This window comes from Calonectris borealis, chromosome 4 (genome assembly GCF_964195595.1).
Source record: "Calonectris borealis chromosome 4, bCalBor7.hap1.2, whole genome shotgun sequence".
In the NCBI taxonomy this organism is placed as follows: domain Eukaryota; kingdom Metazoa; phylum Chordata; class Aves; order Procellariiformes; family Procellariidae; genus Calonectris; species Calonectris borealis.
This window is the reverse complement of record NC_134315.1, coordinates 27,292,000-27,308,610: the sequence shown is the minus strand read 5'-3', so window position 1 is coordinate 27,308,610 and position 16,611 is coordinate 27,292,000. Positions and strand designations below refer to the sequence as shown.

Genomic DNA, 16,611 nt, shown 5'->3' with positions numbered 1-16,611 from the left:
TCCTGAAGATCCATCTTATCTTGCAGGGGCTTTGGTGTAAGAATGGTTAGTCTGAGTGTCCTGTGACCGTTGAGATACTTTTATTTGTGAGCAATAGGTGCCTTTGGTTTTGTATGGCTCTTACCATGTCTTGTTCATTAGTTTACCACTTTCTTGTAGCTTGCTATGGTTCTCTGGTTTGGAAATTGTGAAGGGGAGAACTCCTCTGACTCCATGTTTTGTGCACAGAATATATTTCAATGGAGGGTCTCTAAGCAGTGTCAAAACAAGTTATTAATACACTTGTAAAGGATGTTACAGGTTATCTCTTCCAGGTTCTTTTAACACACCTGTCAAGAAGCCATGGGTACTACTTCTGGTGGCTGTGGTTTTTAGTAGGTTTGTAAACCATCCTTCAGTGAGCTTAAGCAATTCGTAGAAGGCCCCTCTCGCTGTTAGTAGTAAAATAAAATCCTTGATCTTCCATTCTCTGAGCTGTTATTCTGTGTTTAGCCTCAGCTATGATTTTTCATTAGCTTAATATTTAAAGAAATCTCGTAAGTGAGGCTGGTTCAACTGATACATAAAAAAAATAAATACAGATGCCTGTAAGTATTAGGTAAGTTGTTGCTAACTAACAGGAATACAACTCACACAGCTGTATGGTTGCAGGTATTTACCTTTTACGGTACTTGAGAGGGTGGTTCAGCCTAAGGAAATCTGAGGTTTATTGGCATTCCAGGTGTGCTCTCTTACTGTGCAAATAAAGGAAACATTATCTTTGCTGAACCGCATCTCTGAAGAAGAGGCTTGAGAAACAAGTTTTAAGTGCAAAAGAATCATCTGATCTTTTAACACTATCAGGTGAAATAAAATCACTTGTTTAAAACCTCTATAGTATCTGTCTTTTTTCCAACTGTAATCACTGTTCTTGTTTCATTACCTCCAGTAATCACCATCACTTTTTTCTTTTTGCATAAAACTTAACTGCCACCTTTACTCTGAACAGGGCCCTATTGTATCTATATATGGGTGAATAAGCTACATTCTGTGTCATGGGGAAGGTCTGCAGTAAAAAGGTGTGTGTAGGTGATTTCTTTTGATTTAGTTTCTAGCTGTTATTTTATTTAGTAAAATTTAGGAAAAGCTTTGCTTATGTAATAGACAAATTGGAAGAAAAGTGTTTTCAACAGTTATTTTTAAAGGAATTGCATTTGTTGTAAATACGCGAAGGCAGTACAGTATTTTAAACTTTTAAGGTACCTTGTTTCTTCATCAGGCGAAGATAGGCTTTGTCTAAGTTGGGTTAAATTATACCATCGGTCATGTTTCGGGCATTGGAAAATTGGCATTAATTTCAAAGCAACAGTTGTACTTTTTTAAGGAAAAAATGGAAAACAATAGAATTTTTAGTCACTATTTAGAACCAAACCTTTCCTCACAGCTGGAGAGAAAACACAGTGTATGTTTGGAAAAGGCAGACTGCTATGCTGTGTATTTGTACTTGCAGGCGGATGCCCTCTGTTTCACTGTGATGTGTAGGTTAGACTCGAAGAATAAAGTTTTGAAGTAGTTGGTTAGGCTGTCCGCAGTATAAGCATACTTTGGCTCGTAACTTGTTGAATGGCGCTGGAGTTCAGAAAGGGCAGGAGAAGGCAAGCATGGTGCTGGCCGCAGCCTGGGCCGCTGGGGAGGCTAACGGGCCTCTGTGACTGTATTGGGTTTGCGTGGCAAGGTTTTGGTAGCAGGGAGAAGCTGCTAGAAGCTTCCCCGTGGGAAGCCCGCGCTGGAGCAGGCTCCTGGCAGGACCTGTGGACCCGTGGAGAGAGAGGAGCCCATGCTGGAGCAGGTTTGCTGGCAGGACTTGTGACCCCGTGGGGGACCCACACTGGAGCAGTTCATGAAGAGCTGCAGCCCATGAGAAGGACCCACGTTGGAGAAGTTCGTGGAGGACTGTCTTCCTTGGGAGGGACCCCGCACTGGAGCAGGGGAAGAGTGTGAGGAGTCCTCCCCCTGAAGAGGAAGGAGCAGCAGAGACAACGTGCGATGAACTGACTGCAACCCCCACTCCCCGTTCCCCTGCGCTGCTCAGGGGGAGGAGGTAGAGAGATCAGGAGTGAAGTTGAGCCCGAGAAGAAGGGATGGCTGGGGGGGACGTGTTTTAAGATTTGGTTTTATTTCTCATTACCCTACTCTGATTTGATTGGTAATAAATTAAACTAATTTCCCCAAGTCAAGTCTGTTTTGCCCGTGACGGTAGTTGGTGAGTGATCTCTCCCTGTCCTTATCTCGACCCACGAGTCTCTCATTGTATTTTCTCTCCCCTGTCTGGCTGAGGAGGGGCGTGATAGAGCAGCTTGGTGGGCACCTGGCATCCAGCCAGGGTCAACCCATCACAGTGACCTGGCTTTGGAAAAAAACACGCTAATTTGAAGGAAAAGAGGATTGTCGTCGTCTTTAAAAGGTATCCCTTCAGAAGTCTTTTTGTCCATTTTAATGTCAGCATTGATCTGTCCCAAAATCAGTGAATTGAGGAGATGGTTTGGGGTCATTTTTTTTACCCAATAGCCTCTCTTTTTTGAGAAGCATAAGCAGTTACAAATAAGCCATCAGAACATACATGGCAGAATTGAAATTACTTAAAAGTATTCTTTACCAAGAGGGAAGTGGACGTAACCCTGGCAAGGAAATGCTGTGCCCGGTCTGGGAGGGTTGGTGTCCGTTGCACCTGAGATAGGGGAAATGTGCCAGATGACTCGGGTAACATTTATTTCCTCTCTTGGGGTCTGTTTTATTTAAGCCATCATAATAGAAATCTTTGCTTGGCTTATACAAAGCATAGTCACTTCCTTTACTGGTTGTCAGTATTCACAGAATTAGCCCAGTTATGGATTTTTTGGGCTTTACAGGATTTTTGAAAGCCTTCTTATGAAAAAGGTGGCAACTGCTTGTGCGTTTTTAACTGTTCTCCTCTTCCTTATCACCGGTTTCTTAGATGGAAATGGGAAGAGAAGCTGCTGCTGCTTTTGGTCTGTCAACCCTTTGGAAGTGCCTCTTTGGGTTGTGTGTCCCATCTTCGTCAGGTGTGAGGTGGACTACTCCGTTGTCAGCTAATGCAGTGCCATACTTGAATAACTTGCTCTTGCCATAACTTAGCTACCCCACGGTGTTAGGTTTAAAAGCTCTGGTTTTGCTGACTACTAGCCACATTAGGATTGTGTTAAATTTAAACATAAATCTTCATGTGCCTGTACGATGACCAACAAAGAAGGATGTAGTTCGTAATCTAGTGGTCCGCTGCCAGTCAACGACTTCTGCAGTGTACATCTTGCATACGGGTATCCCTAATTGGGACTTTATCTTCTATAGTAGTATTTCATTGAGTATGGTGAGCTTTTAAAAGTATTATGTATTTTCTGCTGGTTTGATACGGTGATCTTGCAAAAAGATGGGCAGCAAAACTTGTGTCTTGGGAATACTTGCTGAATGGCAGTAACTGGGTTTTTTAATAACCCTCTGTGTTAAGGTTTAAACATACCGCAGTGTGCCTGTGCTATACTAATTATGGATTTTTTTTTTTGGTAACTAGGAATAGATTTGATTTTTTAATTTCTTTTAGCAGACTATCTTTAGGTGAGTTCACAAGCTGCTTGTTAGCAGTACAGACAGAAACAGGATTAATTGGAAAGATGATCGGTAATAAATAGCCCAGGAGATCAGGTGGCAGATGATGACTGGCACGAATGCACTGAGAATTTTAAGGTGTCCTCTCAAATCAGGTTTTTAGACACATATCTGTCTTGGCATATTATGTGGAAGGTGTGTGGTGGTTTTTAAAAAATTTTTTATTTAATGCATTGATTTCTCTAAAGATTTGATAAAGACCTGGCCAAATGTATATGTAATTGAAAAGGAATATAAAAAACCCCACTGGTGTTAATTACGGAAACAGGGTGCAGAATCCTAGCCCCACTGATTTCTCTGCTAATTGTCTGCTAATTACTGCTATGAACAAGGTTTTCCCCTCACTTACACCAAAGCATTCTACATTGATTTAAGACCACGCTTAAATTACTGTGACTGAAAGTACCTTTGCCTGTGGCGCTGCCTGTCTCCCTTAGGAAGGGGTGCAAAATGCTTCCCTGGTTTGTGTTACATTTTCTAAACTTCAGCTGTCTTTGAACTACCGTGTTGGTGCTTTCTCAAGCTTTATTTTCACTCTAATACTATTGCGACTGTTGCATAAACTGTTTGACTTGCAGGAGCACTAGCATCTCTTTGTCAGGTAAATATTTCTCTGACCAGGTATCCAGTGCATAGAGACTTCCGTGGTGTTTCTCGAAGTGAAACCCTGTTGCTGCTTGTTGCGCTCTGCCTCCTGCATCTGCTGAAGCTCCCAGGGCTTCTGGCTGATGTTTCTGACAAAAGGCATCTCTTTAAAAATGCTTGTTACTGTGGACAATGTACGCCAGATATTTCTAGATCGTTTGGGGGGGGCTTGTGCTTTACCGATGTTGGGGTCACCCTCCCCTTCCTTTCCCAGGTGGCAAGGAGTAAGCAGGGCTGTCCCTGTGTCAGCTACTTCATCCTCCTTCTGGACCTTCAGAGAAGGAGGAGGACCTATTTGTCTGTGCTGAAATTAGATCAAGCTCCCATCTGAAATTTATACAAACCCATGTGTGGATTTCTATAAGCTTCAGATATGACCCCAATGAGACTTCCCCCCCCCCGCCCTTCTATTTTTAAACAACTCTGAAAACACAGAGTGGGCAGGATAAGAGTCGAGCACACTGTGAGGTTACGTGTGTCATCCGAGTCATTAGTGCTGGCGGTGCTCCTGACCTGTCGCATGTGCCAGAGGTGACGTCTTTCAATGAAGTTCAAAGGCGTGGTGAAAGATTATGGGCACGGTTCCACATCACTTTGGAATGCTCCAAAATTACCGTTTTAAAAGCTGTTGCTGACAGCAACTGTTAAAGGGCGTCTGTCCATCTTCTTCAAGCTATTACAATACGCCTTTTCCTGGCACCCTTGTGGCCCCCTGTCCAAGCTGATCAATTTGAGGACCCAGCTGAAAACTAACCCCTCAAAGAAGGTGCATCCTTGTGACAGTGTCGCTGTGATGAAGCGGCTGAGCCAGTCTAAAGGCCAACTGCTGCTGAAAGGGACAGTTGGCTTAAATCAGTGTAGGTGTAAAACTGTACCGTTACGTGAAGCATTTCACTCTGCTGGCTGTGGAACAGCAACTTTGACTTTTACTTTCTGCAGATGAATGTATGTGAAATGATTCCTTAAGCTGAGGTGAGCACTGCCTGTTCATACTTTTTACTGTTCATACCTGTTTAACCTGTTGAGTCCAGGACTCTGTATTCCATTTAAGTTCTGCCTGCATGAAGTTAAAGACAGTTCCAGCTCTTGTTTATGCATATTTTGAGTTTATACTGTGCTTAATAGCAATACTAAATTTCACTGTTGCTTTTGACTATGGGAATAAGTTATTTTTAAATGAAGACTCCAAGTTGGCTGGCCTTGCAGGCATCTAAAATGTGTGGCTGTGTCAATCCACATGCATACTTATACATATGTATATACACATACACACTCACAGTTTTATTTCTAACAGGAAGTCTTGAAACAGCTGGTTTTCCCCCAGTAGCTCTGAGCACAGCCAGCTTCCTAGGTGGGTAAAATGGAAATAATGGGAATTCTTCTTGGCTTCTGTGGACTTCAGCCGACGTTATAGGTGCTCACTTCTCATACTGCTTTCTAGCAATTTCTGGCACTGTTTAGGTTTTGAAGGGTCTGGTAGAGAGTTTTAATGTTTTGACTTTCAGGTGGTCCCACTTCAGCCGTCTGTGTTCAACCTTGGTGTGACTGGTTGGTGATTTTGTTCCTAGAGCTGTAACTCTGCACTTCTCCTCTAACAGGTTCCGAGACCTCTTGGAGGTGGCATGTGTGAGGAAAAATACTTGTAAGTTCCAAAAGAGTTTTGAATTTTATTTTTCAGTTGTGGCACAGACCTCAGTCTAGGTTCAGTGAAATTAGTGGCTACATTCCATTGATTTACTGGAGGTTTCCTCGGGACTTCTCCATCAGTTCAATTTTTTCTATCTATTACATGCTTCGCTTCTTGTTGTAGAGCACCTTCTTTTTAATTTTTAATTTCATAATACTTTGCATCTTTTGTCGCATTTCAACCGGAGAGGATCTGAACTGCTCTCCGGCTCCAGAGAGCTCCAGAACTTTCCTGTCCAAGCCAGCATTGCTTTTGTGCTTCTAATCATTATCAGTACTCATTTAAGAAGCTATCAAGCCCCACTGTCTCTGTTGAAGAAGTTACATTTCTTTTGCTGTATTGATTAACTTAACTGTTTTGAGTAAATTTGACCGCCTGTAGCTACTGCTGACCCTAGATTCCTGCAGTACCTCCAAGCAAAATGCTAAACATAGCTGGCATTCTTGGTCCAGCACGAGTGGGCGTGTTGGGAATTTGGGGGTGCTAGGACAAAGCATTGCAGTGCATATCCAGGGCAATCTTTTATTTGGGAAAAATAAAGTGTCTTACTCTTTGTTAAATTCAATTTGGGATCACAGCATTGAAGAGGTGAGATCCCTCTTGCTGTGGTTATGTGTGATGCCCCTCGGTTTCTTACTACCATGGATGGTTCTGCATGAATTGGAAAAAAATCAGTGTACTAGGGGTAAAAATTCAATGTAATTCTCTGGAATCGAGGCCTTAGTTAAAACAAGGGGACTGCAGGAGGTTTTAATTCATAGCCAGAAATGATAGGAATGTAAGTGAGCTAGGGTTTCTTGCACAGAGACCACAGCCATGCACAATGTTATTAGGGTGAATTTTGTTGCTTCCTTTTGGAGCATCTGGTAATAGCTGCTCTCAGGTCTGTTCTGAGATGGTATTTTAATGAAAGTGGTTGTAGCAACATACAGGGTGTTTTACTGAAGACTCGGCAATATTGCAGCAACATTAATTTCTGTAGTTTGACTTTTTGGTATTGACATGAAGTGTAAATATAACTATTTGGCAGTGTAATTAAGTATGTGTGATGTCCTGTAGGAAAATTTCTTTCCGATTCAAGAGGAAATTAATTTAGAAACTTTTTGATTTAATACAGACATAGCTGCCTCTTGTGTAGATGTGTATGAGCTTATTTAAAAAAAAAACAAACACAACATTTGTTAACAAAAATCTAGGTCTTAAAACCTTAGCAATGGAGAACTTGAAAAGAACCTAAATGAGCATATTTTGGGCATAGCAATGTAGTTATTAATTAATCTGCTGCCTTATTGTTTTTATTTTTTTAAATAAAACACTTTTTAAGTGATTGTCTTTTGAAAGAGCTTCCTAATCAAGCAACTTCATTTATTTTTGTTAATAAATTAAATACATTAAAATCTTGGAGATTTTTTTTATTTTATGAATAATTGCCACGTTGGACTTGTGAGCATGTATTGTATTTCTCGGCTGTGTAATCATACATGAGCAGAAGTCATTACTGAGAAATGCTGGTGGTTTTTGGGTTTTTTTTAACAAAGTAGAAATGCTGAGTGCAGTCCTACAGTGTGTAGTTCTTTGGACATGATGTTTTGTCTGCCATTGTCAGAAAGGGTTTTTCAAATTAATTAAGAATATGCTTGTGTGTTGCAGGATAGAATATGGCTAAATTTAGGGGAATAAACTTCTGAAGCCTATAGGAATGTTAAGGAAAGCTTTGTATAACTCAAGGCAAAGATGTAGTCAATGCTGTTTTGAAGTCAGAGGTTGTACTAAGAACTATGAGAAGTCATTGGTCCATGCAGAAAGCAAATGTATGATACAGGAGTAACATCTCTGGCATATAAGTACTGAATTTCTTGTCATCTGACAGCCATCCTTGGAGTTTGCTCTTTAGGTGGTGGTTCTGGTGACCTTTCTGTAGCTGACGATTTTATGTCTTCTATCTTCCTAATTTCTCTTCTGTGGAAAGCATATTTTTTCCTGTTGTTGTTAGGATACTTAATAATCATTCTCTCAGGAGAAACTGCAGAATCTCTTCTACTAGTGGCTTCAAGTTGGTTTTAAAAAAAAAAAAAAGAGGGAAAAAAGATACTAAAAGTATATGGATTAGGTAAGAGGTTTTAGCCTCATAGCAGATTTTATGACACAGTAGGAAGATGTATGCTTGTTTTTCGAAGATGATCGGAAAATTAATCTCATTCTTTTCATCAGGTTATTGCACCATTAATAGATCTCCCTAACAGAGGTAGGGAATTGAGAAAATACTGCGTAGCACTAGAACTGCAGTCTTAAGTAAAAAAAATTGATCTAAATATCTTTCTCTCGGTGAGAACTGTGAGACCACAGCTGCTGTATTTTTCATCTGCTTTACTTCCTTAGGAGATCAACCCTAGGTGGTGAGTCAGCTGGCCAGCAAAGATGATTAATAAAGGAATAAGCTGAATAAAGATTTTTTTTTCTATTAACCACTGGCTGTTCTGAGCAAGAAATATTCCAAGTACTTGCTGACCCTGTTTTGTTTAAAAAACCAACCAACCAACCAACCAACCAAAAAACCCAACAAAAAAAACAAAACCCCAACAGTTGTTATATTTGAGGTGATGGAGATGGGACAGGTCTGATAGTTACTTCTAACAGTGCTTCTGCCTTAATTCTACTAAGCACGTATGTAGTGATCTATTCCAAACCTTTCATAGGCTTGCATAAAATCTTTTAGTGTGGGGAAAAAAATGTGCTGTAATTTTTTTTTTTAACTTTATCCCCCACCCCCACCACCTCCTGAACCAGAATGACAGAGGCTTGTAAGGTAGAGGAGATGATCCTTTTTTACAGCTAAGCACCTATTGTGCAAAAAGTTTTGAATATGTTGTCCTGGTGTGCAGAATCAGTATGATTTCTGTTAGTACACGTTGCCTAAGTAAAAGGTTCTTCATTGTCTTTTAGCTGGCTTTGAAGCCAAAATTATGAGGTCTTATAACAGCATCATTAAAATTGATTATGACTAAAACTGGAGAGAGACTTGAGCCTTTTGTTCTGCCTTTTTTTTTAGTGCACTCATTTTAAGCATGCAGTCGTGAGAGTCTGCCTGAGCTTTAATGAATGCAATTTGGTCTCCTGCTGGACAAATTTTCCTATATAGATTTTCTTGTATATATGAAAATAATGTAAAAGAAATAGTATGAAATAACGCGTATGCGAGTCAAAGACACCCTTCTAATGGCATAATAAATCTGCAGCATGAGTGGATGCCTAGGCTAATGCAAAAGCTGCGCGAAGGCCAGCGGTGCTGGCAGAGTGGTTGGCTAAGCAGGATGCTGAAAGGCAGAGAGTGCCAGAGAAGCCAAGCTGGCGTTGCTGAGTGGCTTGTCCCATGATGCCGTAAACTCTGTGCCTTGCCCTGGCATGGCGTGTATCAAGGATGCTCTAAGGTAGAACACCCTGTTGTGTGCAGCATAAGCTGGAAAGTACTGCAGAGTATCCAGGGAGGTTGGGGAGAATTATACAGTGATAATAGTACTCCAGAATAGGAATGAATAACTGAAGTCAGTTATTGGGAGAGTTTGTACTTAGAGCACAGATGATAATGCCTTTTTAAACAGGAGCTGACTCGCAAATTGAGATTTGCCTTCAGTTTTGCAGTGTACTTCTAATAACTTGCCTTCATTCAGCAGGGTTCCAAGCTAAGGCTGACTGTGGCTCCATTTTAATTTATGCTGGTTTAGCTAATGCTCTGTGAAATTGTTGTCTTAGTGGTGCGAAAGTACATCTCTTGGGAAATGTGAACAAAGGACTACCTTGTTGGAAAAACTGTGCCTCTGGTTTGTGGAGCTCTTGAGTTGAGCAGATGATGTAATATTTTAACATCATCTTGTGAGACGGTGTATTGCATTTCTGTTCGTGTCCTTATTTCTTCTGCAACGACTCATCCTGTTTTGCTGGGTTTGACCTGTTAATGTATGTGCAGAACAGGAGATGGAGAGAGAATAACTAAAGAGCATGCTTGTGCCCTGCAGGGGGAAGGATGACTTAAGCTAAAATGCTGCCTCCATATCCCATGGGTATGATATGTGGTAGAGTGACTGGATCTCCTGCATTATTCATTGCCACTGGCTTCTGCTGTGACGTGGGTGTTTATCACATGAATAGTAGTGCTGTGGGTTGCTGCAGAAAAGGTGTGTGTGACCTGAATACTCATCACCCACAGGTCTTTCTCTAAGTGACATATAAAACCTCGTCTCAAGTATGGTATGTCTGCTAAGAAGTCAAATCATTTGGAGATGTTTTTCTCTCAGACAGCTTGTGGATGAGCATCTTTAGTTGCTTCTAACCCTCATGGTTGGTCTCTGTCATGTGTATCAGCATGAATTCCAAGGCTTTCAATTCCTTCCTTAAAATTTGATGCCTGTGTGAAAGTAAGTTTTATTCTTACCATGTATTTGGAAAATTGTTCAGCTAGCTAAGTTGCACCCCATTGTGCTAAGAATAAGAATTTTTTCTGAGAGAGAAATTCTAGGCTGCTTTGTTTCCAAATATTAATTCAAGTTTTTGCTTTCGATTTTTAATTTTTTTTAAATTCTTTTTAACTCGGCTGCTTGGGCGTTTTCAAAGCACACTTGTTTTGCTGCTGAAGTGCTAACAGCAAATCATGTGTTGGGCTTTTGTGAGCTCTAAAGCTTGGGTCAGGAGGATGAGCAAACAGAAAATATGGTTTGATTGCCATCCACTGGGGGGAAAACATGCTGCAGTGGCACTCGGACTGTACTTGAAGAGTTGCTGTTGAGCAATACTTACCCCTGTGTAGATCGTGCTGTGCTTTTGGCATGATAACCCAGAAACTGTCAGCCTCTGTTTGCTCAGTTAGTTTTGTAATAGCAGCTACTTGTCTGGTTCTCATTGCGAGTCATGGTAGCAGTGATGCTGAAAGCTGGAGAGAAGGGGGTGCTTAGGAACGGAAAGGGAGGACACAAGGCTTAGTTGTGCTGCTGGGGGAGTGCTCAGCACGCTGCAAACCGCCTGCCCTAGAGCGTGGGAGCTGTGTTCAGGATGTTTCTGTGCTTTCCTGCTCTTCCGTTGGCTTTTGCATATTGGATGTATGGGTGCTGAGACCTAGCACCAGAACAGCATCTGTCTTGCTGGAACAGCTCCTTGCCTTGGCTGGCTGGTTCACCCTTAGGAAGCTGAGTTACTCACCAGTGGCAACACCAGCTCCCTCGGACTATAAGGGTAGGGTATGTCCGTAGAAGTTTTTACTGGTAGGATATAATGATTTATGGGTAACTATAGAAGCAGAACACGAATCGAAGCGGGTTTTTTGGGGTTCACAATCTGACAGTATCAGGTGAGCTGGAGCCAGTGGTGTGCGGTGGGAGATGTCAGCCTCTCTGAGGCTGAAGATGAATTCTGCTTCAGTGTCAACCCAGTGCTTTGCCGCCTTCTGCTTTGGTGTCTCTGCAGCACAGCTCAGCGAGCAGTAAGACTTGTGAAAAGCAGTAAGTCATGCAGCCAGAGGACCAAAGTGACGCAATGGTGTTTGGGAGCAGTCACTGGCAACGTGGAGGTCTGTGTAAATGATTTGAGGGCAATGGTTGGGAGGATTTGCTAAAATGAAAATACAGATTTGGTCCAGACTGGCATGAAAGGAAAGGTTCTTAGCTCGTCCCCCCTCCCGCCCCCTTCTGTGCAAAACTTTAAAAGGAAAAACAAAAAACACTTTCTAATATCCACTTGGGACATTTTAGTGATTCTTTTTTTTATAAACTGAAGGGGACAGACTTGGGTATTTCTCATAAATATCAAGATTTTCTCTCCTCACAATCTCTTCCGTAGTGAGCCTGTGGTCAGTGCGCATTGTGGGAAGGCAGAAGACGCATGCCCATGTTCCTTCTTGGCCCAGGAGGACCCGACCCATCTTCTGCCCTTTCCAGGAAGGTGTCCAGAATATGCTTTTTAACCTGGAAAGGGAAGAGTGGGACCCCTCCTGCAAATAATGGATAACTGAATATCTTCAGTTTTGTTGGATTTCTCAGAGTTCATAAATAAAACAGTGCCTTGTGCATTTCAGTGTTTTAGACAGTAATTGTGAAAGAAGTGCTTCTTCCTGACCTTCAAAAAATTGTGCTTCAAAAATTTGGGAAGGTAAAATACCATCTAAGTGATGCTATTTTCCTTTTGGCCTTCTAGGGCAGTAAGTGAATTAATGTGTAAGATGCTTCCTTCAATGGATTTGGCAAAAACTGCTGTCAAAAAAGGTAAGATGCAGACAAAGAAAGGTAGATGCTAAAAATGTCAGAGAATTCTTGAGGCGGTGACAGCAGCCTTCCCCTCCACCTCGTCTTTAATGAGTTTTCTACCCGTCATTATGTTATGAGACTCCTCCATGTCTGTCAGATGAAGTGCAACTTGTTAATACACCTGGCAGGTTTTGTGGTTGTTTTTTGGTTTGTTTTTTTTTTTTTTTGTAAGAAAAACTAATTTGTTCATTTCATTTTGTTTTTTCTTTTAAACTATTTCCAAACTAAGGCCCCTAGAAACCTCAGAACAAAACTCAGTTCTTCCTTCTCTCCTCCTTTTGGAAACAATCGCCAGCAACCGGGGTTCTCAGGGCGGTTGCATGAGGTTCACCGGAAGGCTGTCTGATGGACTGGAATTAGAAACTGGTAATGTGCTTTCTAGAAGGAAATAGAAAAACTTGTCCCTAAAATAGATGACCATGCTGTACTTATTAATTATTGATGTTATGCTGGACTGCTTCTTTCTTCTATTTTTAAATTGGACGAAGAGGTGGAAATTTTAATGGAGGGGTAGGTGGGATCCTGTGGTTCCTGTTTAAAAGACAATTTTAAGGCAGTCCTTCCAGTCTCATAACATAAACGCAGCATGCCTGCATGTCTGTGTGTGCCTAGAGAAGACTGCAGTATGAAAACTGTCACGAGTTTCATACTGATACCAGTTTGCTCGCCTTTATATGATGAGTACTGTACATATGTAGTATCCTCAACCTCATGCATAAAGTACATAACTATGCTTCCATTCTAAAAGCACAAGAATTGGGAAATCTGTAGTTATTTTTCCCAGAGCAACTGAATCCCTGCCAACTTGCATGTTACTGATTTTACACCCTTCTGCCCTGCCCAACACTGTTTAAGTCAACAGAAGCATCCGAGAACCTTGCTCATATAGGTTTTTTTCTAGCTTAAAAGGTGAGAGCAAAAATGCAATGCCATTGCTGAGGAACACACCATTTATATAGTGTGTGCTTCAGGAGAAAAGAGTTACTGAGGTATAAAACCTATTTTGGTACTGAATGACTCCAGTTGAAATTTGGCAATTGGAAACCTGCCTCTTTTATGTTTAACCTAAACTTTAAAGTTCTTTGCCAGGAGTAAGGAGGTTGGAAAGGAGAGCAATCAAACCTGCTAACCTTCTTAGGTCTTGGCAGGAAGCCACCAGGCACAAGCACAGGCTTCAGTGGAGCAGGAGGAAAAAAGGTGCAGTGATTCCTAGGTCAGTAAATTCCTGCTAAACCTGAAGAACGTAGCTTTGGTCTGAGTTTAGACATTACAAATCTGTGAGGAGTCTCTGTCGGGTAGATGTCTGTCTCTGTTTTGAGAGATCTACAAAAGTAAGTTTTGTTCTAGCATCTCAACAGGGGCGATAACTCCCAAATTTTTTCCTGGTGTTTTCTGATTGGTTTTATTATTTCTAACTGAAATTCTGTGATGTGCCCAATATCCGGTTTCATGCTGGCACCTGTGAGATCACCTGTTTCTGAGGCTAGCTGAGGACTGGATTGCGGGTCTGTGTCCCATGGAAATCCAACTACCCAGGAATATCTAATCCCGCTTTAAGTATATGTAGCTATCACCCCATCTTTGCAAAAGAAGGAAATAGGGACTATTTAATTTTTTAAACTTGCACCTAGTATTACCTCAACCAGCCAGTTGTTGATTTAATTTATTGTAACAGTATGTTCCTACTTTGTCATCTGTGGGCGTTAAAACATTTGCTAATTCGTTTTCCAAGAAGGCTATCAGTGCCTGCATGCTATCTGCCTTCCAATTTACTGCTTTTAATAAAGTCCTAAATGAATTATTCTAGCTTGCATAGGTCTGGGAGACTGAGCTTGCTCCACTGTTGGTTGGCTCAGCTTTTTTTTGAAATATTAAGATTTATAAACAGGAAGAAAAAAAATTCCTCTCCTCATCCCCAAGTCGTTTTCAAGTCTGCCAATTTTCAAGGCAGGCAACATGGTAAAAATGTGGGTGGAGAGGTGGATGTGTTCAGCAGGACATAGAGAAAGGGAAGGACACTCAGGGTGAGGGAGAGATTCTCAACTGGGAAATAGAAAAAGTTGTGTGTGCGGTAGCACAGTTTCAGGAATTTATGTCGTCAGCGTAAATATCCCTTTGCATCTGAGGTCAGATGTCTCTTGTTGAAACTTTGTTTTGCAATTTCCTGTCTGCTGTTTTGTTGGAGAGCTTGGTCGTTCCTACCTTTGAGACCTGTATTTTATACTTCAGGCTTTCCTCTGATCTCAGAACTGGCGACTGACTCTGTCTTAGTTTGGATCGAAAAAATGTCTTGTTTCAGGCGTAAAATGCTTTTTAGGCTGTTGCCTATTTTTTTTTTTTATTGAATTAACTACTGTTTCTGTTGCAGTTACACTAGGCTTGGTTTAGAGCAAATTAGGTTTCGTATATAGGATGAGGAGAGTAAATTATAAAAATGGCTGTGCCAGCACAGATGGATGCATCTGTTTGTTTATCTTGGGAAGAAACTCCTTAAATTTTTTTGGAAAAAAGCTAGCATGTATGCCCAGCCTGTGGAGAAGTTTGGGGTCTCAACACTTAACCCAGAAAATTTTATTTATATAAAACCTGTGATTCTCAAACAGAAGGAAATCGCTAGTTTCTTGGCTTTACTGGTATGAAGGTGTTAACACAATGTGTGTTTTCTTTCTCTCCCTCTTTTTTCTCCTCTTTCTTGAATACTGAAATTTGATCATCTGATAACAAAAAGTCCACAAATGTGCCTGCTAAATTGGGTTAGAATATTAGTTTAATGAGCATTGTTCTGTTTTCTTCCTGCCCCCTTGAAGAGTGTTTTTAAAAGTGCAATTTCACTATTGAGATGAAAATGAGTATATTTTCTTGATTTCTTCAAAAAGCTTTAGATTTTAAAATTATTTTTCATCTGGCTTATAAAAAGGTCTGTTTTCAAGTTTCCAAATGACAAATAATGATTTTTAACAAGAACGTTTTTAGCTCTCTTAAATGATCTGTTCTATCTCAGTGCTTTCTAGGATTTATAGTTCTTGGATTTCTGTTAGAACAAGTACAGGAAAAAAAAAAATCTCTCTTTAAAATGGGATATAATTTGGCTTGATTTAGCCTGGCTTTTGCTTTAACAAAGGAAAAAAAATTTTTTTCAGCTCTACAGCAGATGAGATTTGTATCTTTGGTCTTGCATATTTATTTTCTCCAGATGGGAGAACAAATATAAAGATGAATAATACCTTGAATCCTACAACACAGTTTGACTGACAGATCTGCTGTCACTGTTGGAGTATCTTTTGATGGGGAGATAACCTCGCTTCTGTCACTATGTGGCAACAATCCCAGTATATTTTTCAGTATCAAAACCCATAGCATTAATGTAATCATTTACCAGGGGGCAGGATGGTTGGGGAATGACTGTGATACAGCATACAGACTTTGCAAAAAAAATTATATACTTGATGTCTACTGAACACAAGCATAACTGAAAAGATGATTTTTCACTTTATTTTCTAAATTAGGTTATGAACGTACTGTTTAGTGAGGACTTTTTGATGCTTTTTTTGAACTTGGGGCTCACCTATATAATCTAAATTAATTTTCTTCATGATATTCAGTTTTTGTGCATGGGGAAAACCGCAGGTCTGTAATGCAGTGCAGAGAGAGAGAGAATTTAAAGCATGCTTTGCAGCATGTCTCTTACATGCCCGAGCTGTCATAGTCCGACAGCAGCTTGCGACACCTTCCTGGTTTGGGGAGATGCCTGCACTGTAATATACGGATCCTCTCTTCTGCTTTTACTTCTCCTGCATGCGTGTTGTTGAATGCAGATGGTTTTTAAGGGTTTAAACTGAAGGTGGCTGTTTGGGTAACTCAGTTACTTGTCGTGCTCGTCTGATTCCCAGGCTCCCGCTGTCTTGCTGGCTCCCACTGCCGCAGAGGGCAGTCGTGCGGGTTTCTTCTGGTAACCTGCACCTTTGTGAGCTCAGTAGTTTTCACTAACCCCTCTTTGACTCTTCTTGAATGACAGCTCCAATATGTGACTTGTTTTTGTTTTGCAGCTTGCCTGATTCCTGCAGCGACCTGAGAGGGTGCTGGTGCCCAGGACTCCAGGACTTGGTGCTTTGGTACGGGCTTTCCACCCACGAACTGGGGAGAGTAAGTAACCTGCTCCATGTCCGGGGATCCTCTGGGGCAGGGGGGCTCTTTCTGCACTTTTCTTGTCCCAAGTCTCAAACACTGAAGATTTCTCCCAGCACAGAGACCGGAGGTACCTGTATTTCTATGCAGTATTTACATTGTTTATTATGACGTTTGTTAACAAAGATGCTCCAGCTCTTC

General features: G+C 41.1%; 1 protein-coding gene across 1 annotated transcript in view; it reads left to right on the top strand.

The window, feature by feature from the left end:
* APBB2 (amyloid beta precursor protein binding family B member 2) overlaps positions 1-16,611 on the top strand; it is a 190,240-nt gene that overhangs the window by 43,349 nt on the left and 130,280 nt on the right. Inside the window, exon 3 of the mRNA XM_075148973.1 lies at positions 16,332-16,428. The gene's annotated coding sequence lies outside the window, so the exon portion shown is untranslated. The remainder of the gene's footprint in view (positions 1-16,331; positions 16,429-16,611) is intronic.